Here is a 21827-nt window from a genome sequence, read left to right as displayed (position 1 = left end):
CTGAGTTTGAAAAATTTATTTTTCAAAACTGATTGAAAAACACTAGAAAAGTTTAGTTTTCTAGAATACTAGAAAAGTACTAGTTTCAAAACCATGGTTTAAAATACTAGAAAAGTTCAGTTTTCAAGAACTAAGTAAAAAGGATAAAAAGTTTGTGATTTAAAACAAACAATTGTGAGTTGATTTAAGAAATTTTTTCACAATTTTAAACAGGTTGATTTTGAAAATTGATTTTTAAACTTTGATTTTCAAAATTAAGTTTAAAATTTGATTTGAAAAACTGAATTAGTTTTATTTCTCCCCCTGAACCTGACATAAAATTTTGAAAATATTTGCTAAATATATTCAAAGTAGAAAAAAAATCGAGGTAGAATTTTATAGAGAGATTTTAAAGAGAAGATTAAAAAATAACACTTAAGGAGATAATTAAAAACCTCCCCCTGAATTTGATACTCCTTTAATTTATTAATCCTCCTTATTTATTACTCCCCCTTAATATAAAATTTTACAACCGTAACATATTTTTGTACCTAAGTGTTTTAGGCGATTGTATAATTATCTTTATAAAATTGTTCATTTAAATTTGACTAAACGTAATTAACGTTAGATTCAGTTGAAATGAGTTAACCTTTAGTGTAATGTTAAGTAAGATAAGTTGTTATTAATTCAATAATTAATCAATATTAATAATTTATTGATTAAATTTTGCTTGATTCAATAATTTAATATAATCTAAATTTTGTATTAATTGATGAAGGTGTTAGTCATAATTTAACTTTTCATTTACTTCCTTTTAAGTTGGATTAACTTAGTTTAAAGTTGGTAGTAATTTGAAGTTAAACTCGTTATTAAACAAGGTTAAGGAAGGTTCAATTTAAGTCAAACTTTAATTATGTTTTAATAAAAATAATTAATATTTTAAAGGTTGATAAAAAAATGAGTTAGAGTAATTTTAATATTTTTACTAAGGTTAAACCTAGGTTCTAATCAAATCAAGCTTAGTTCTCAAATAAAGTGTTAAGTTCTACTTATTAATTACATAATTAAGTTTAAAGTTAAAGTTAACGGAATTTAAGCTTTTAAGTTAGGTGTCTAAGTTTTAAATGAATTTAAAAGAATTATAATTATTATTATTTTTAAGGGATTTCTAACAAGATTTTAAAATGATTTTTATAATTATTTAATTAATATACGTTCAATTCAGTTTTGATTTTAGATTAAGATTAATATCAGTGATTAATTTAGGTTTAAGTTTTAAGTTTAAGTTAAATTTTTAAGTTTTAATTTAAGTTTTAATTTTCAGTTAGGTTAAATTAAGCTGAAAAGTAATGTTTAAATTAAGTTTTAATTTGAGATCTAATTTTCAGTTAAGTTAAATTAAAAAATAATTTTAAGGTTAAAATGATGTTTAAGATTAAAAATGAGTTTAAAGTCAAAATAATAATTTTTAAAGTGAAAATAGTCTATATAAATAATTAATTATTATTACTATTTTTTTTTAAGTTAAAAGAATTTTATTATAATGAAAAAATAAGAAGAATTTTTCAAAATGATACATAATTTTTAAAATAGTTTTTAAATGATTTTTAAAATAGTTTTTAAATGTTTTTTTTTTAAGTTTTTAAAATAATTTTTGAAATAATTTTTAAGTTAAAATAATTTTTATGTTAAAATAACAATAATTTTTAACAGGTTTTAAAAGAATTTTTTAAAGTTTTTAAAATGATTTTTAAAAGAGTTTTTAAAATGTTTTAAAATAATTTTTTAAAGAATTTTTTTTAAAGTTTTTAAAATGATTTTTAAAATAATTTTTAAAAATGTTTTAAAATAGTTTTTAAAATAATTTTTTAAAGTTTTTAAAATGATTTTTAAAAGAGTTTTTAAAATAATTTTTAAAATGTTTTAAAAGAATTTTTAAAAGAATTTTTTTAAAGTTTTTAAAATGATTTTTAAAAGAGTTTTTAAAATGTTTTAAAAGAATTTTTAAAAGAATTTTTTTAAAGTTTTTAAAATGATTTTTAAAAGAGTTTTTAAATTAATTTTTAAAATGTTTTAAAAGAATTTTTAAAAGAATTTTTTAAAGTTTTTAAAATGATTTTTAAAAGAGTTTTTAAAATAATTTTTAAAATGTTTTAAAATAATTTTAAAAAATTTTTTTTAAAGTTTTTAAAATGATTTTTAAAAGAGTTTTTAAAATAATTTTTAAAATGTTTTAAAATAATTTTTAAAAGAATTTTTTAATGTTTTTAAAATGATTTTTAAAAGGGTTTTTAAAATAATTTTTAAAAGAATTTTTTAAAGTTTTTAAAATGATTTTTAAAAGAGTTTTTAAAATAATTTTTAAAAGAATTTTTTAAAGTTTTTAAAATGATTTTTAAAAGGGTTTTTTAAAATAATTTTTAAAATAATTTTTAAAATAATTTTTTAAAATAATTTTTAAAATGTTTTAAAATAATTTTTTAAAGTTAATTTAATTTTTAAAATAATTTTTAAAGTTAATTTTAAATTTTTTTTAAAATTAATTTAGTTTTAATTCGAAATTTAATTTTTAATTAATTCGAAATTTAATTTGAAATTCAATATTTAATTTTAATTAATTTTAATTTAATTTGAAATTTGAAATTTAATTTTAATTTAATTTGAAATTTGAAATTTAATTTTAATTTGAAATTCAATTTAAAATTTGAAATTTAATTTTAATTAATTTTAATTTAATTTGAAAATTAATTTGATCTTTATTCATCTCACCCGATCTAGATTATCAATCAGGGAATCCTATAATTTTGTGAGATGAATTAGATTTAATTACAGAGTTTGGTTTAACTTATGTTAGATTCAGGTTTAGCTTTGGTCTCAACAAATAGACATTCTTTGGATAAACTTCTAAGCTTGGTGAGTTACCTGGACATCATTAGAAGTAACCAACCTTTCGAGATTTTTCGAATAGTCCTATCCACGGAGCTTAGTATTAAACCTTGGTCTAACTAGTTAGGATCCATTTAATGATAGCTTAGGTCGGTTCCACTTGGCCAAATGCACCAGATTGAAGCCATATCTTTCTAGACATGCGATGCACAAGCTTCCCCAACGTACTATCATCAAAAAACTTCACCAGTACCATGATTCAAGTTAAACTTGAACCCTCTTTAACTAGTCCTAATTACCCTGTCGGGTAGGTTGGTTGGGGTTACCCTTTTCGGGTAGGTTGGTTAAGGTTACCCTGTCAGGTAGGTTAGTTTTGGAGGTGCCAGCTATTCTGGAACCTCCCCCTGAATTATTGACCATTAATTTAGTTTTTAGTTCTGGGTTTATTATAAGTTTTGGTTAAAATCTAATGTTTAATTTGTAATTTAGATTCAAGTTTTAAATTTTGAATTAATTAAATTAGTCAAATTATCTTTCTTTAAGAGAATGTATTTAATATTTAAATTTTCTTTCAATTTCACTTTTATTAGGTTAATTGAATTATCTTTCTTTAATAGCTTATTTTTAAAGTTTAAGTTTTTATTCATTTTTAACTTTGAATTAATTAAATTGTTTGAATTATGTTTCCTTAAAGGTTTATCTTTTAACCTTTTATTAATTGTTAATTTTGAATTTTTTGGATTATCTTTATTTAATATGTTATTTTTAACATTTAATTTTAATTTTGTTAAATTTAGTTTTGATTTTATCAAAGTGTTTGATTTTATTCTTATATTTTCTTTATTTTTTAAGTTGATATAATTAGTGGAATTTATTAGATTATTCTTATCGTTAAAATTTAATTTTTTTATTAATTAAATTATCTTGGGTTTGGATAGGATTTTCTAGATTAATATTGTCTAGATTATTAAATAATTTATTAATTTTATCTAGATCAATATTGACCTTGTCATCTCTATCATTTGAGTTTTCAGATTTGTTTCGGTTTAAGTTTGAATTTTTTAAATTAATTGGATTTATTTTATCAGATAATATCCTAGGGGTATTTTTGTAATTATTGTCAACTACATTATTTTCACATATATTTTCAGAAATAACCAGATCAATGCTCATATTTTTTAAACTACTATTAGTAGGGGTATTTTGGTAAATATCACTAACCTTGAGCACAACCCCTAATTCAGTAGGCTTTTCGATTGGATCTAACCCGAGTTCGGATTCAATTTTTACTTGATCCTCGAGCTCCATCGGCTCCTCGTGAAGTTTGATCAATTGGGTCCAAAGCTCATGTGCATCTTTGTACTTTTCTAGTCTGCATAAAACATTATTAGGTAAAACATTACAAATGATTTTACTTACATTTGTGTCTAGTTCTGAGTTCTGAGAAGGTTTTCTCAATATCAGCCAATAATCAAAGTTTACGCTTCCTAAGAAGCATTCCATTAATCGCTTCCAATAGTTGAAATCTTGATCGTATGGTGGTGGTTCGTGGGGGTTCCGTCCTTCTTGAAGAGTCATTATTCTTGCACACAGAGAAACAGAAAAAAAAAATCCCAAGACTTGGTCTTGGATTAGCAGTGCTGGAAAAAATAATATTTCACTATTTTCGGAAAAAAATAAAATATTATTAAAATATTAATAAAATATTTGAAAAAAATATTATTTCAAAATTTTGAAAATGTAACATTTTTTAAATACTAAACAATGGTGAAAAGATGGCGATGTATTTTTCAAAAACCGTTTTGGAGGGGAAAAAACGAAAGGCGTAAGGTTTTATTTAAAAGACAAACGATATCTAATTTTTCTATAAAAAAGTCCCCCCTTTGCCTGATTGGTGGTTGCACCAAATCAGAGCGGTACCTGCTCTGATACTACTTGTAGGACCGTTAGATTCGATAGAGGGGGGGGGGTGAATATCGATTCGAAAACTTAGAGTATAAACGCAGCGGAAAAGTAAAATAGACACAAATGTTTTTTACTTCATTCTAAGCCTATGACGACTCCTACTCGAAGGCTCGTGGTCCTTGACCACTTTCGTTGGGCAATCACGAACAAGTCGAAATATGATTACAGAATGAATACAGGAAATGCTAGTGAAAATAACGCAATACCGACAAGGAAATTAAATAAAAACCGAAGGAGCACTTTGTCGGAGCGTTGTTGGCGTCGCACTGAACGTCGAGCAGCAAGACCAGCAGTAGAAGAGTTCTCAGATTGATTGATCTGAAGCTCCTGTCTGGGGCTTCTTTTATATGGTGTTCCAGGCGCCTGGATCCCTTCCGGGTGCCTGAAATGTGACGTAGCTGCACAAACCATGATGCTCCACGTGGCGACGACTCGGCTGGATAGAATTCGCCTTCCGGGCGCCCGGATCCCCTCCGGGCGCCCGGACCACCTTGTTTCAGAAAACTCCCTTTTCCTGCAAAACAAAGTTAGTCCGAGGCAAATATGTATCCTGTAAAACAGATTGTTAGCACAGTTAAAGTTCAACAGATGGATAAAAAAGAGTATGACTTAGATTCCGTCTTTCCGAGACCGGAATCTAGTCACGATCTCGACTTAGACATCCGAAATGGACCTAAGCCGGATCGACGCCTAATGTCCCCTTCCCGGGAACGCGTCCTCACAGTCACTCCCCTCCAGTGACTTACCTCACTTACCTGCCAGACGTCCGGTCAGCCCGTCGACCCGTCTGGACTTCTCGCCAAGCGTCCGGTCAGCCCGTCGACCCGCTTGGACTTCTCGCCAGCTATCCGGTCAGCCCGTCGACCTAGCTGGACTTATCCAAGCGTCCGGTCAGCCCGTCGACCCGCTTGGACTTCTTGTCAGCTATCCGGTCAGCCCGTCGACCTAGCTGGACTTCTTGCCAGACATCCGGTCAGCCCGTCGACCTGTCTGGACTTCTCCGGTCAACACGACGTCTAAGAGGAGGAGAGGAATACTACAGAAGATCAAGAGGTCTATATCTACTAAGAAAGGTATAACAAGTTATTTGTTTCCGCATCATAACTAGTTCATCTTCTTTGTATAGATCTTGAAAAATCAAACACAAGAGGCTATCGGTTTTAGGTTATCGTTTTGTTATCAATTTTATTTTTCAATTTCATGTTTCGATATTGTGTTTCTATTGAGGTCTCTGTAGTTAAACGTAGTTTACTATAAGAAGTTAAATATCCGATTTCTTAGAAAGGCTTTGTCTAGGAAGTGGTGGATGATCTCATACCCAAGAAGGCCTAGTGCCTCACCATGTTTAACCTGGAAGCTGATCTTTGAAATAGATATTTAATTAACTTCTGTAATATGATTTAACTTAGGAAGATCACATCGGTTAAACTTGGAGTAAAAATGTTAAGTATCATTTCCAATCCAAGTTTAACTTCTGAAGGATAATTTGGATTAATAATGTTAAGCATCGTTTGCAATCCAAATTTAACTTCAGTAGAGCACATGAGTAGCTAGGATAGTTCTATGCTTGTACAAATTTTGTATAGGGGAACTAGAACGGTATTCCGTGTAGCAACCAACAGAGTCCTAGGACATGAATATTCGTGTTTATACCCATTAATTTATAGAATTCAATAAACTTGTGGTTTTCAAATTCTCCCCCATGGTCACTTATAATTCTTTTTATCTGAGTGTCTTTTTCATTTTCTATTAATTTACAAAAAAATTTAAAGATTTCGAAGGTTTCATCTTTAGTTTTTAGGAATTTTACCCAAGTAAATCTTGAGTAGTCATCGATTATTACTAAACAATATTAGTTTTTGCTTAGTGACTTGGCTCCGTGTGAATCAAACAAGTCTAGCTAGGTGAAGGAGCTCAAGTATCGAAGTTGTTTATTCAAGTTGGTTAGCTTATGGTTTGACTTGGTTTATTTATCCTGTTGACAAGCATGACAAATTGAATTTTTAGTAAATTTTAATTTGGGCAAACCTCTAACTAACCCATCTTGACTCATTTTTGAAATGAGTTTAGTGTGAGTGTGACCTAGTCTTCTGTGCCACAACTCAGTTTCCTCTTGTTGTGTCAATAGCACTCTAGTGAGGATGTTAGTAGGTCTATTGTATAAATATTCTTTTTCCTAATTCCCCTAATTGTGGTTTCAGGATTTTTAATATTCTTAATTATACACTTAGTTTTTGAAAATATGACTAAATATCCTGAGTCACATAACTGGCTAATACTAAGTAAATTAAAATTGAATTGTTCAACCAATAAGACTTTTCGAATGTAAAAATCAGAATTTAATTGTATATTACCTATTCCGATTACCTTAAGGGTTCCATCGTTGCCGAATGCAATAGACCCTAGGTTCTTGAGTTTTAGCTTAGTGAATTTCAATTTATCTCCAGTCATGTGTCTGGAGCATCTACTATCTAGCATCCATTGATCCAAATCTTTATGTTCCTACACAAAGTATTTGATTTGGTCAATTTAATGGATTCAGAAGATAGCTTGATTGAAATCAACTCCTTAATGTTCCATCTCACCCAGTCAAGATGATCAAACACGGTATTCGTATGGGTGATTGTGAGATGGTTTGTTAGATTTTGTTTAATTTAATTAAGTTGATTAATTAATCGAGTAGATTGAGTGAATTAAACAATTAATTAGGTTAATTAAATATTTACGTTAATTAATTATATTAAGTTAATTTGATTAAATTAGTCAATTAAGTTAATTTGATTAAGTTAGTTAATTTTAAATAAGTTGAAAATTAAGTTGAGTTTAATTTATTTGATAAGTTAATTAAATAGTTAAGTTAATTAATTACATTAAATGAATTAAATAGTTAAGTTAAATAATTACATTAAGTGAATTAAATAGATTAAATTGAATTAAAATTTAAATTAGATTTAATTAAATTCAACTAAGTTCAACCTAGATTCATCCCACTTGATTCTAAGTTATCAATCAGGGAACCTTATGTATTTTTGTGAGATGGTGATTTTTAATTTAGATTTTATCTAAGGATTAATTTACATTTGAGTTATACTTAGGTTTTCCAAGTAGTCAATTAAGTACATATTTCAAAGATTGGCTCTCAGGCTGTGGCGAGGCACTAGGCCTTCTTGGGTATGAGATCATCCACCACTTCTAGATAGAACCTTTCAAAGAAATTATATATTTAATTTTTTTTTGAAATCCCTAGGTTTAACTAATCAAGTGTAAATTATGCCTAGGTCCTTAATCTATCCTAATCTAAGCATGCATAAAATAAAGCAAAAAATAACAGTCATCAAGCAATTTTATTTATTTATTAAGATAGTTTTTCTACTGGCTCCCCCTGATCATAGCCTTGATATGGTCTATTAAGGTAATAGACTTGATCCTTGGGGGTCCAATATTTACCAAGTCCTACTTGATTGACCAAGTTGGACTTAGGTACTATGCTTGGACTATCTTTCTATTTGGTCTGTTAACAAGTGACAAATATGAACAGTATTTTCTTTTTGTTCTAAATCCTATTCTGGATCGATTGTATACGGTCTTCTGTTTCCCAAGAATCAAGTCAAGATTCTTGGATCCAAGTGTAAACTATTCCAATGTAATCTTCAAATCCTTGACTTGAGTTTTCAGGCTAGAATTCTCTTCCTCAAGCTTTTGGACTTGAGTTGAGGTTCCAGTCTGAATTGGCTCAGTCAAGGATTCGGAGATGGTCACTTCTTTAAGGGTTGTTACCTCCTTTAGAAGTGACTTGATCCGGATGTTAGATTTAGCTAACTTATGCATTAGATAATTAATTAAATTATATAACCATGAAGTACTTACAGAGGGGTTAGACCCTTCAGAAATTGATATGGATCTGTGGCTTCTCTCAGACTTAGCTTCCGATTCGCCCTCACTTCCGGATTCGTTGACTCAGTCCTGAGCCATCATTGCAAGGAAACTCGTCTATTCGAGTTCTTCATCGTCAGACTCTTCTGAAGAAGACTCATCCCATGTTTTCTTCAGAGCTTTCTTCTTTCTCTGCTTCTTCGCATCCTTATGATTCGAACAATTTGCTTTGATATGCCCCTTTTGGTTGCAGCCGTAGCAGGTTACTTCGAATTTCATCTTTGACCTTAGTTGGGCCTCCTTGGACTGGATCACCTTCTTGATGTCCTTCTTGTTGAAGCCCTTCTTCTTTTTGTAGAGTCTTCTCACCAAGTTGACGAGTTCGGTCGTGAGTTCATCATTGTCATCTTCTGAATCCAGTTCTTCTTTTGTCTCCGGTTTGATTTTACGTCTTGCTTTTGGTTCGCTTATACCTGCAATCAAAGCTATATCCTTCTTGGTCGATCGAGCGTTAACTTGTTCATGCAATTCAAATTCAGCAAATAGTTCATCTAGTTTAATTATAGATAAATCCTTAGATACCTTGTAAGCATCTACCATCGATGCCCACAAGGTATTCCTTGGAAAGGCATTTAAGGCGTACCTTAGGATGTCACGATTCTCCACTTTCTTTCCTATTGCATGGAGTCCATTGAGCAGATCTTGTATTCGGGCATGGAGCTGGCCAGCCATCTCACCTTCCTGCATTTTAATATTATACAATTTATTAAGTAGTAAGTCACGCTTGCTTACCTTTGAATCAGACGTGCCCTCATGCAACTCGGTCAGCTTTTTCCATAGTTCTTTAGCACCCGAGAATGGGTCGACGCGGTTCAACTCCTCCTTGTTAGGCCACACTGAAGTGTATAGGTTGCTTTGGCATTTGCTTCTACCTTCTTGATTATGCTTGCATCCCAGTTCACGCACGATACCGGTTTTCCAGAGTCGTTGAGTGGAAGTTCAAGTCCGATTTTGATGATCATCTAGACCTCAAAATTAGTTTGAAGGTACGACTCCATCCGACCCTTCCAGTAACCAAAGTCATCTCCGGTGAAGAGCGGTGGGCGGGCAGTGCTATAACCTTCTTGAAGTGCCATAAAATCTTGCACACAAAGAAAAACAAAAAGAACTTGTCCCAGGACTTCATCCTAGATTAGTAGCGCGGGAAACAAGAAAACTAATACGTGATCTCGAGTGGTGTTGCACCAACTTCGAGAAAAAAAATCGATTACGAAAAAAATTGGATCGGAAGATGGCAAGAATACCGATTCCGATCGACTCCGAAAAATTGAAAATTACCACGAAAAATATGCTTGACTGGTGGTTGCACCAAATCGAAGCGACCCCGCTCTGATACCAATTGTTGGATCGAAACGCGCTAGAGGGGAGGGGGGGTGAATAGAGCTCGTGGCTTTCACTTTTTGTATTCGAAACGATCGAGTAAAATGCAGCAGAAATTTAAATAAAACACAGAAGGACACCAAGATTTACTTGGTTCGGAGCCTAGTGCGACTCCTACTCCAAGACTCACGCTCGTTGAGCGTTTACTTTGGGCAACAACTATAATCACGAAATAATACAAGAGATTATTACAAATTAGATGCACAAAAACTTATATGGACAATAAGAATTCGAAATTCGCAGCTCCGGTCGTCGGGGTTGTGTTATAGCTTAGCTGGAATGTCTCGTTAGCAACAAAACGTTGTATGATCGCTTGAGAGTTGATTGATTAGGTTGCTAGTCGAGACTGTCTTATAAAGGTTGTTGAGGGTGCCTTCAACCTCCTTGAGGGTGCCTCAAATCCCCAAGTCAACTGCGCGTTGATAAGGATAACTTCTTCGCCGCTTATCCTCTTGAAGGTGCCTCCATACACCTTGAGGGTGCCTTCAAGGCTGTCCGAGGCGCCTCAACACTTGTTGAGGGCGCCTCCGGCTCCTCTGTGCACGCTCCTTCTGCCTTGCACCTGAGGCGCCTCCAAGCTTGATGGAGGGTGCCTCGGGCATTGTTCATCCGAGGCAACACTTATTTTTTCATCTTTGCAAGATACGTTAGTCCATAAAACAACAACATATCTTGCAAAACAAAGTTAGAACATAAAAATACCATAAATATAAATGTTTGACAGTCAATGGGCTGTCTGGTTCTGACTTCGAATTTCCGACCGAAAATCCTAAGTCGAACCGACGCCTATTGTTCCCTCAGCGGGGAACGCGCCCTCACTTACTCCACACAAGAGAGCATACCTGTTGCCAGATCAGTCCTCCAGATTGATTGGACTTTCTGTCTAGGGTTACCACCCCCTAGGACCTAGGGTTACTACCCCCTAGGGTTTTCCGCCACCTAGAGTTACCTCCCCCTAGGACCTAAGGTTACCACCCCTTAGGATTTTCTACCACCTAGGGTTACCTCCCCCTAGGACCGAAGGTTGTCGCCCCTTAGAATTTTCCATCACCTAGGGTTACCACCCCCTAGGACCTAAGGTTGCCGCCCCTTAGATTTTCCACCTGCCTAACCGCAGTTAGGACTTTCCTGCAAACTCATTCACACATATCAGATAACAAAACACCTTAACTTTAAATCCTTTGTCATTATCAAAACTTGGGTTCGATCGTCGGATGCTTCCCACACCAATAGGAGATGCCTACGCCGCCGCCGCTAATGAGCTGAGAATAGAAGAGAGGAGATAAGGCATTAGGGCACCGTAGCGATCAGGAATCTTAGGGATTTTGGCAACGAAAATAAATTCATCGCCAAGTTCATCTCAAATTAGGGACAAATTTCAAAATTCGTTCTAAATTAGGGACCAATTCCAAAATTCATCCCATTTTTTTTTAAGTTATACTTTTAAAAAATGGAAGATGACCCTAGAGAGCTCGGAATGATAGGAAACAAGTTTCTATGGGTTCGTATCATTCTCTTGATCTTACTAGTGGGCTAAAACATAATTTTTAACCAATACGTCGACATTTATAAATTTTTTACCCCGAGCGACTAATAAATATTAAATTCTTGTTCCAAAAATTTATAAACGTCGGTGTATTGGTTAAAAATTATGTTTGAGCGTATTAATAAGATCAGGAGAATGAGAGGAATCCATAGAAACTTATTTCGTGTCATTCTGAACTCTCTAGGGTCATCTTCCTTTTTTTAAAAGTATAACTTTAAAAAAAAATTAGGGCGAATTTTGGAATTCATCCCTAATTTGCTACGGACCTAGAAGTTCATCCCAAATTTGCGACGAATTTCCAAGTTTGTCGCAAAATTTAAAATTTTCAAAATCAAAATAAATGCTTTCAGAATGCGGAAGATGCACCTAGAGAGCTCTGAATCACATGAAACAAGTTCCTATGACTTTGCATTGATCTCCTAATCATAATGATGACCTCAAATATTTTTTCTACAAAATATATTTTGATAACTTATTTTTGGATATCAAAATCACTTTACCATTTTCAAACTCTAACTCTTTTTCCTTAAGTCATACGATTTATAAACTCCTTCTAATTATTATTATGCTTAAAAGATTTTATTAGGTATTTGAGGTCATCATTATGATCAAGAGATCGATATGAATCTATAGAAACTTGTTTCATATGATTCGGAGCTCTCTAGGTCTATCTTCCACATTTTGGACGCATTTATTTTGATTTTTGGAAATTTTAAATTTTGCGATGAACTTGGAAATTCGTCCCAAATTTGGGACAAACTTCTAGGTTTGTCATAAATGAGGAACGAATTCCAAAGACTTTTAAAAAATGGAAGATGACCCTAGAGATTTCGGAATGACACGAAGCAAGTTCCTATAAGTTCGTCTCATTCTCCTAATCTTATAATGCTCTCAAACATAATTTTTAACCAATACACTAATGTTTATAAATTTTTTACCCCGAACAACAAATAAATATTAAATTCTTATTCCAAAAATTTATAAACATCGGTGTATTGGTTAAAAATTATGTTTGAGTGCATTAGTAATATCAGGAGAAAGAGACGAACACATAGAAAATTATGTTTGAGCTCTCTAGGGTCATCTTTCATTTTTTAAAAGTATAACTTAAAAAAAAATTGGGACAAATTTTGGAATTCATCCCTAATTTGCGACGAGCCTATAAGTTCGTCCCAAATTTGGGACGAATTTCCAAGTTCGTCGTAAAATTTAATTTTTTAAAAAATCAAAATAAATAACTCCAAAATGAGGAAGATGGACCTAAAGAGCTCTGAATCACATGAAACAAGTTTCTATGGCTTTGCATCGATCTCTTGATCATAATGATGACCTCAAACATTTTTTCTACAAAATATATTTTGGTGAGTGATTTTTGGATATCAAAATCACTTTACAATTTTCAAACTCTAGCTCCTTTTCACTAAGTCATATGATTTATAAACTCCATCTAATTATTATTATGATTAAAAAATTTTATTAGGTATTTGAGGTCATCATTATGATCAGAAGATCAATACGAATCCATAGAAACTTGTTTCATGTGTTTCAGAGCTCTCTAGATCCATCTTCTGCATTTTGGACGCATTTATTTTGATTTTTCAAAAATTAAAATTTTGCGACGAACTTGGAAATTCATCCCAAAATTGGGACGAACTTCCAGGTTCGTCGCAAATTAGGGACGAATTCTAAAATTCATCCCTAATTTTTTTTAAGTTATACTTTTAAAAAATGGAAGATGACCCTAGAGAATGCGGAATGACATGAAATAAGTTTCTATGAGTTCTCTCATTCTCCTAATCTTACTAATGCGCTCAAACATAATTTTTAACCAATACACCGATGTTTATAAATTTTTTATCCTGAACGACTAATAAATATTAAATTCTTATTCCAAAAATTTATAAACATCAGTGTATTGGTTAAAAATTATGTTTAAGTGCATTAGTAAGATCAAAAGAATGAGACGAACTTATAGAAACTTGTTTCGTGTCATTCCGAGCTTTCTAGGGTCATCTTCCATTTTTTAAAAGTATAACTTAAAAAAAAATTGGGACGAATTTTGGAATCTGTCCCTTATTTGCGACAAACCTGGAAGTTCATCCCAAATTTGGGATGAATTTCCAAGTTCGTCGCAAAATTTATATTTTTGAAAAATCAAAATAAATGAGTTCAAAATGCAGAAGATGGACCTAGAGAACTCCGAATCACATGAAACAAGTTCCTATGGATTCGTATCAATCTCCTAATCATAATGATAACGTCAAACATTTTTTCTACAAAATATATTTTGGTGAGTGATTTTTGGATATCAAAATCACTTTACCATTTTCAAACTCTAGCTCTTTTTCCCCTAGTCATACGATTTATAAACTCCATCTAATTATTATTATGATTAAAAAAATTTATTAGGTATTTGAGGTCATCATTATGATCAGGAGATCGATACGAATCCATAAAAACTTGTTTCATGTTATTCGGAGCTCTTTAGATTCATCTTTCGTATTTTGGATGCATTTATTTTGATTTTTCAAAAATTTAAATTTTGCGACGAACTTATAAATTCGTCCCAAATTTGGGACAAACTTCCAGGTTTGTCACAAATTAGGGACGAATTCCAAAATTCATCCCAAATTTTTTTGAAGTTATACTTTTAAAAAATTGAAATGACCCTAGAGAGCTCGGAATGACATGAAATAAGTTTCTATGGGTTCGTCTCATTCTCCTAATCTTAATAATATGCTCAAATATAATTTTTAACCAATACACTGACGTTTATAAATTTTTTACCCCGAATGACTAATAAATATTAAATTCTTGTTCTAAAAATTTATAAACGTCGGTGTATTGGTTGAACATTATGGTTGATCGCATTAGTAAGATCAGGAGAATGAGACGAACCCATAGAAACTTATTTCGTTTCATTCTGAGCTCTCTAGGATCATCTTCCATTTTTTAAAATATAACTTAAAAAAAAATTTGGATGAATTTTGGAATTCATCCCTAATTTGCGATGAACATGGAAATTTGTCCCAAATTTAGGATGAATTTCCAAGTTAATCGCAAAATTTATTTTTTTTTCAAAAATCAAAATAAATGCTTCCAAAATACGGATGATGGACCTAAAGATCTCCTAATCACATGAAATGAGTTCCTATGGCTTCGTATCGATCTCTTGATCATAATGACGACCTCTAACATTTTTTCTACAAAATATATTTTGGTGAGTGATTTTTGGATATCAAAATCACTTTACTATTTTCAAACTCTAGCTCTTTTTACCTAAATCATAAGATTTATAAACTCCATCTAATTATTATTATGATTAAAAAATTATATTAGGTATTTGAGGTTCAGTAGATCGATGCAAATTCATATGAACTTGTTTTATGTGATTCGAAGCTCTTTAGGTCCATCTTCCGTATTTTGGACGCATTTATTTTGATTTTTGAAAATTCTAAATTTTGTGATGAACTTGGAAATTCATCCCAAATTTGGGAGGAACTTCCAGGTTCATCGCAAATTAGGAACGAAATCCACAATTCATTCCAATTTTTTTTAAGTTATACTTTTAAAAATGGAACATGACCTTAGAGAGCTCGGAATGACACGAAACAAGTTTCTATGGGTTTGTCTTATTCTCCTAATTTTACTAATGTGCTCAAACATAATTTTTAACCAATACACCGACGTTTATATATTTTTTACATTGAACAACTAATAAATATTCAATTCTTGTTCCCAAAATTTTTAAACGTCGGTGTATTGGTTAAAAATTATGTTTGAGTGCATTAGTAAGATCAGGAGAATGAGATGAACCCATAGAAACTTGTTTCGTGTCATTCCGAGCTCTCTAGGGCCATCTTCCATTTTTTAAAATTATAACTTAAAAATAATTTTGGGACAAATTTTGAAATTCATCCCTAATTTGTGACGAACTTAGAAGTTCGTCCCAAATTTGGGGCAAATTTCCAAGTTCGTGACAACATTTAAATTTTTTAAAAATCAATATAAATGCTTCCAAAATATGGAAGATGGACCTAGAGAGATCCGAATCATATGAAACAAGTTCCTATGGCTTCGTATCGATCTCCTGATCATAATAATGACCTCAAATATTTTTTCTACTAAATATATTTTGGTGAGTGATTTTTGGATATCAAAATCACTTTACCATTTTCAAACTCTAGCTCTTTTCCCTAAATCATACGATTTATAAACTCCATCTAATTATTATTATGATTAAAAAATTTTATTAGGTATCATATGAATTTAGCGACGAACATATATTCGTTGCTAATTAGCGATGTATGTCACATATTTTATAAAATTTCCAACGAAGTTTATATTTCGACACTGATTGGGAACAAATTCTGCGACAAAAATATATTTATTGCTAATTTGTGAAAAATATTTTTTTGTTGCTATTTTCGTTGCTAATATGCCACGAATTATGTTTTTGTTGCAAAATCCATCACAAATTTGCAATGAATAATATTCGTCCCAAATGTTCGTCCCTAAATTGCAATTTTTTTGTAGTGTGGAGCCCAAATTTGAATCTATCTCAGAAGCCGACGAAGAAGAATAACTAGTGAACATGGTCAGAAAAATATTCACTAGAAAGAAGAACAACTTCACAAAGAAGGATTTACAAAAGGTGATCAAATCAACATCCAATGACGCGACGGTGAAGATCACATGCTACGAGTGTAACAAGAAAGGATACTACAAGCACGAGTATCCAAAAATAAAAAAGGGCAAACCCAAGACAAGCTGAAGAAAGAAGGCACTCAAAGTGACTTGGAACGAGTCATCATCAGAAGAGTCGGACAACAATGAATCAAAGCATCACAACTACCTCACGCTGATGGCATTCGGACCGAAATAAGAAAGCAAGGTGGATCAAGACGATGAGTTCAAATACGAGTCAAGTCATGAATTTGTATTCGTTTCCAATGATTTTGACGAGGTACAATCTAGTTTAACTGTAAAATTCTTTAAAATTATTGTATATCTTAATAAATAATTAATTAAATATGAAAAATAAAATGACACACTCCTTAAGGAAAATCAACACATTAAGGAACAACTTAATTCTCAAACCAAAAATACTAACCCAACTCAAGTCGAAAGTCTTGAGGAAGAAACATCTAAATTGAAACTGAAGTAATCAATCTAAAAGAATTGTTAGAAAAATTCACAACAAGATCCAAGTATCTCAACATGATACTTGGATCACAACGAGCTGTGTATAACAAATTCAGACTTAGATATAAGTCCAGCTCAACAAATAAAATATTTATATCACTTATAAGCCAAAACAAAAAAACAAAACTTGGGTTCCAAAATCTTATCTAACCAAGCAAGTAGGACTCAATTAATTTTATGTATCTAAAATTAAAATATACTACCTAAAAATAAATCAAAATGAAGCAAATAACTCAACCTTAATCTCAAAAATTAAACCTTCTAAACTAAATACACACCTAAAAATAAAATAAAATTAAAAACTAAGCTTAAATCAAGTAAATACGAAATTAATCTAAACACCAACTATAATCAAGTTTATTATAATTATAAAATAAAACGACACAAACCTAAAACCTAAATCCAAAGCTCAATAATTTAGGAGGAGGCTTTAAATTAGTTGGCACATCCAAAACAATAACTTACTCGACATTAGAACTAGTTTAATTAGGGACAAAAGTTTAACTTAACAAATAGTACTAGAGAAGTTTTGGATGATACTAGGTTATAAAAGCTCTATATATGCATGTCTAGGAGCTTTACCCTAGTACAGTTGACTTAGTAGAATTAACTGAAGCTACCCCTTACTAATCGTAGTTGGTTAGACCAAAGTTTTGTACTAAGTTCAGTGGGCAAGACTATTTAAAAATTTTCAAAGGCATAGTTACTCTAATGATATCTAGATGACTCACCACAACTTAGACATTTATCCAAAGAATATTCGTTTCTTAAACCCAAATATAAACTTGAATCTAACACAAGTTAAATCAAACCTTGAAATTTAAACTTAACTCATCTCACAAAATTATAAGATTCTCTAAATGAAAATATAGATCGGGTGAGATGAATATGGATAAATTAAAATAAAATAAAATAAAATTAAAATAACAAAATAAAAATAAATTAAATTAAAATTAAAATTAAGATAAGTTAAATTAAACTATAAATTAATATTAAGATAAATTAAATTATATTAAAAATAAATTAAAATTAAAATTAAACTTAAATTTAAATTAAGATAAATTAAATCAAATTAAAACTAAAATTATATTAAATTAAAATTAAGATAAAATAAATTAAACTAAATTAAATTAAATTTATAATAAATTAAATTTATAATAAATTAAATTTATAATAAATTAAATTTATAATAAATTTAATTTAAATTAAAATATAGTTAAACATAAAGTTAGTTAACGTATTACTTTAAATTTTTTATTAAACAAAAAAATTAAAAATTGTAATAAAAATTATTTTAAAAAAATATTTTAAAAAATATTTTAAAATATAACTGTAATGGAATCCTAAACTTAAAGTTTACTTAATTAAATTAATTAATTTAAACTTAAGTCTTAACTAAACAAATAATTAAATCAACTACAAATTAATTAAATTAAACTTAAAACTAAATTAAATAATTAATAAGTAAACAATTAATATTAATTTAATTAAACTCTAAATGTTAATCCACAGCTTTAAAATTAAGTTAACTAAATATTAATCTAACTTAACTTAAACTTAACTTTCTAACCTTAATTGATAATTTAGGATAACCTTAATTGAAAACACAATTTAATTAATACCTTAATTCAACCTAATTTAAACTTTATACTGACCTAATTCAAATTAGTCAAATTACCAATCAATTAATTTAATATTATCAATCCAAACATACATGTAATTCAAACTCAAAAAAACTTAAAACTTGCCTTTAACTTAATAAAACATTAGGAACTAAGAAGAAAACTGAGAATGTTAAACTAGGTCTCTTATTATAAAATATTTTTTTAAATGATTTACAAATTATAAGAAATGTTTTTACTTATGTTTTTTAAAAAAATTTCATTTCTATAGTGTTAAAAATTTTTTTGACCTTAGTACAGATCAAACCCATAGAAAACATGATCCTATAGATCTAGGGAATGAGTATCTTATAAACACACTAGGTCTACTTTGATTGTGTATTCAAAACATAGGATAACTTGAGATGCGTAGGCATTTTGCTTGGACTTTAGATGTTTATACTAGTGCATTAAAATAAATATGAGATATAAATATAATAGTATATTGATCAAGTTACGTCGTTCGTTTTAATAAATTTCTAACTAAATATTAGTACTTGATCAAATTAAATCTATACTATTTTTTTCACTTTGAAAATATCTTTAAAATATTGTGAAAGAAATTTTCAAAAATACTTTAAAAAGTTTTATAAAATTCTTATAAAATTTATCTATACAAAATGTTTTTAAAAATTTTAATTTTCAGACATTAGAAAATCATTTAAAAATGTTTTATTTTTAAAAATTTCTTTTAAAATTTCCTTAATTATTTTAAAAATTCCTTTATGTAAAATATTTTGAAATTATTGTATAAATTATTTTAACAAATTTGCTTTGAAAGTCATTTTTTATTTTTTTAAAAAATTATTTGGAAATACTTTACCAAAGTTAGCTTTTTGCAAAATTTAAATTTAAAACTTTTGAAATTTTTTTATAAATTTTGAAAAGTTGCTTTCAAATTTTAAAAAAATTTTATTTACTCCTCCCTATAATAAACCTGAGTTTTTTTTAATAAAAACTTTACCTTTGTAAAATTCATTTACTTAAAAATATTACTTACAAAAATTCTTTTAAAATGATAGCATTTTCTATTTGCAATGGTTGTTTTCAGAAAACTTATTTTCAAAATTTAAGAACATAAAATCATTATTTAAAAACTTATTTACAAAACTTAGTTTACAAAATTTATTCATTTGCTGACACTTTGATTAAGTTCAAAAATTTTCAAATCTTAGTCAAACAATTTGTTGAAATATTTACAATTTTTTTTAAACTTTTATGAAAAATTAGAAATTTGTGTTAATGCGTTGCATTATTTTTTGATGCATGCTAAATGGAGAGGATAGTGGGTTAGGTTAGAAAAATCAATTCAAACCAACTACTTTGCATTACATGTTTAATGCTTATTTATATATTTTTTTTTAACTTTAACCTAAATTGTCATTATATAAAAAAATAAAATTATTGGTATAGGTTACACTGATAATCAGGTTTTGATGTATGAAAAATAGGTTAAAATTAGATGTGTTGTTTGTCTAACCTCTTTACCAAGTGTGCAGGACTTGATGGATTTAGAGGGTCGGAACACCAAACTGGAATTCAACTAGGTTGATAGCTAACATAAAGTACAGATTGGTTGAGATATAGCAGAAGGATTTCTAGCTAGGTTGATAGCTGACACGAAGTCCAGAACAATTGAGATCTACAAGAGGAAGTCCAGATTGGTTGAAATCTGATAGGAAGTCCCGGTGGGTCAAGGGGCCTTAAGTCTATAATTGGTAAATAGAGGTAACCAACTAGAGAAGAAATCTAATGAGGACGCATTCCTGATTGAGGGAACAGTAGATGTCAGTCCAACTTTGGTCCATTTGAGAAATCTAAGCTGAGACCATAACTAATCCTGATCTCGGAAAGATAGGATCTAATTAATACTACTATCTTATTGTGTTAACTTTATTGTACAGGATAAACATATTATGATTGTCTGGGCTAATACTTTTTTTCAGGAAAGATAAAGGTGAAAAAGAGTGGCCCAAGCACCCGAAAGGGATCCGAGCACCTACACTCCGAGCGCTTGGAGTTGGTCTGAATGCTTGGACCAGTTTCACCCGAACGGGTGCTTGGCCAGACATTCGGGTGGTCCGAGCTCCCAGAGGTGCTCTAGGCGCCTGGACTATTAAAGTTTATCCAGAAGTTGAGTTTGAGCGCAATTACTAGCCGCCCCACGTTAACGGTCCAGGCACCCGGAGGGAGGCCAGGTGTCCGGAGGTGGATAAGTTTTGGGGATAAAATTTTGATGAAAGCTCACCACGTCAGCCAAATTTACATAACCTCCTACAAATTTACAAATTTACATCAACCAACAGCAACCTTCATCAAAATTAAATTAGATTTATAATCTACTAATCCACCACGGTTCAGCATCAACCAAAAGCATCTAAATTTGCATCAACCTTCATCCTGTCAACACGAGAGGCAACAACAACCTTAAGTCCTCTTCTTTTGTACTATCATCGAGTACATCAAACCAATAGCTTAATCAATTTAGTTATGGTTAAAAAAATTGAAGAAACAATTGATAAAGGGAAGCCTATTGTCACTTAAATTCATGAGTTCAAGAGCTCCAAGAAATCTAATTCCAGCCTCTGGCTTCGCATACTACAATGTTGAACCCTTCACCCTGGCAACACCTCCAAGAAAATTGGTCTCGCCTAAACCATTCGATAAATACAAAAAAATTGTGGGAACAAGGAAATTAGATCAATTTTATGTTAATACCAACAAATTTGCTCTGAGAGAGATCAATAGGGAAAAGGAGAAGTCTACCCATCCCCATGAAGGGAATACAGCCATTGGTGGTGACGGAGATGCTCGCTAACTTCCTGCACATGAAGCGATCGCTCTTCGTTTGGCGAGTCAATGGCTACCTCGCGCACTGGTGAGGTAGCGACTGCCTCACGAGCGGCCTTTTTTCACTACCTCACTGGCTACCTCTCGAGCAACTGGCGCTAGTTGACTCCTTGTCGCCTACCCCTTCGTCGGCGGCTTGTCGGCGATAAAAAAAAGATCGCAGAGAGGAAAGAAGAGACGTTTCGGGAAGGTTAAAGATTAGGTTAATAAAAAAAAAATGAAAAGATAGCGGCGAGTAAATTTTGAGCACATTAAAAAAAATCTTTTAACAATGCACACAAAAAATTCTTTTTAACAGTGCGCGAAAAATAATTCATATAACAGCACGCTTTTACGCTGGTTAAAAGTTTATTTTTGTCGACGTATTTTTAACGACGCGCAAAAACGTGCTATTAATAATTAATTTTAACAGCATACAATAT

General features: G+C 30.8%; 1 long non-coding RNA gene across 1 annotated transcript; it reads right to left on the bottom strand.

Annotated features, from left to right (window-relative positions):
* Positions 1-20866: 20866 nt before the first annotated feature.
* On the bottom strand, positions 20867-21626 carry LOC122027944. Its single transcript, XR_006124582.1, has 2 exons — positions 21322-21626; positions 20867-21206 (listed from the first exon to the last, which is right to left on the bottom strand). It is a non-coding gene; the product is annotated as an uncharacterized LOC122027944 (long non-coding RNA).
* Between the last annotated feature and the right edge of the window lie 201 nt (positions 21627-21827).

The sequence above is a fragment of the Zingiber officinale genome, chromosome 10A (assembly GCF_018446385.1).
Source record: "Zingiber officinale cultivar Zhangliang chromosome 10A, Zo_v1.1, whole genome shotgun sequence".
In the NCBI taxonomy this organism is placed as follows: Eukaryota; Viridiplantae; Streptophyta; class Magnoliopsida; order Zingiberales; family Zingiberaceae; genus Zingiber; species Zingiber officinale.
Note: the sequence above shows the minus strand (reverse complement) of the source record. Positions and strands in the feature narration are given on the sequence as shown.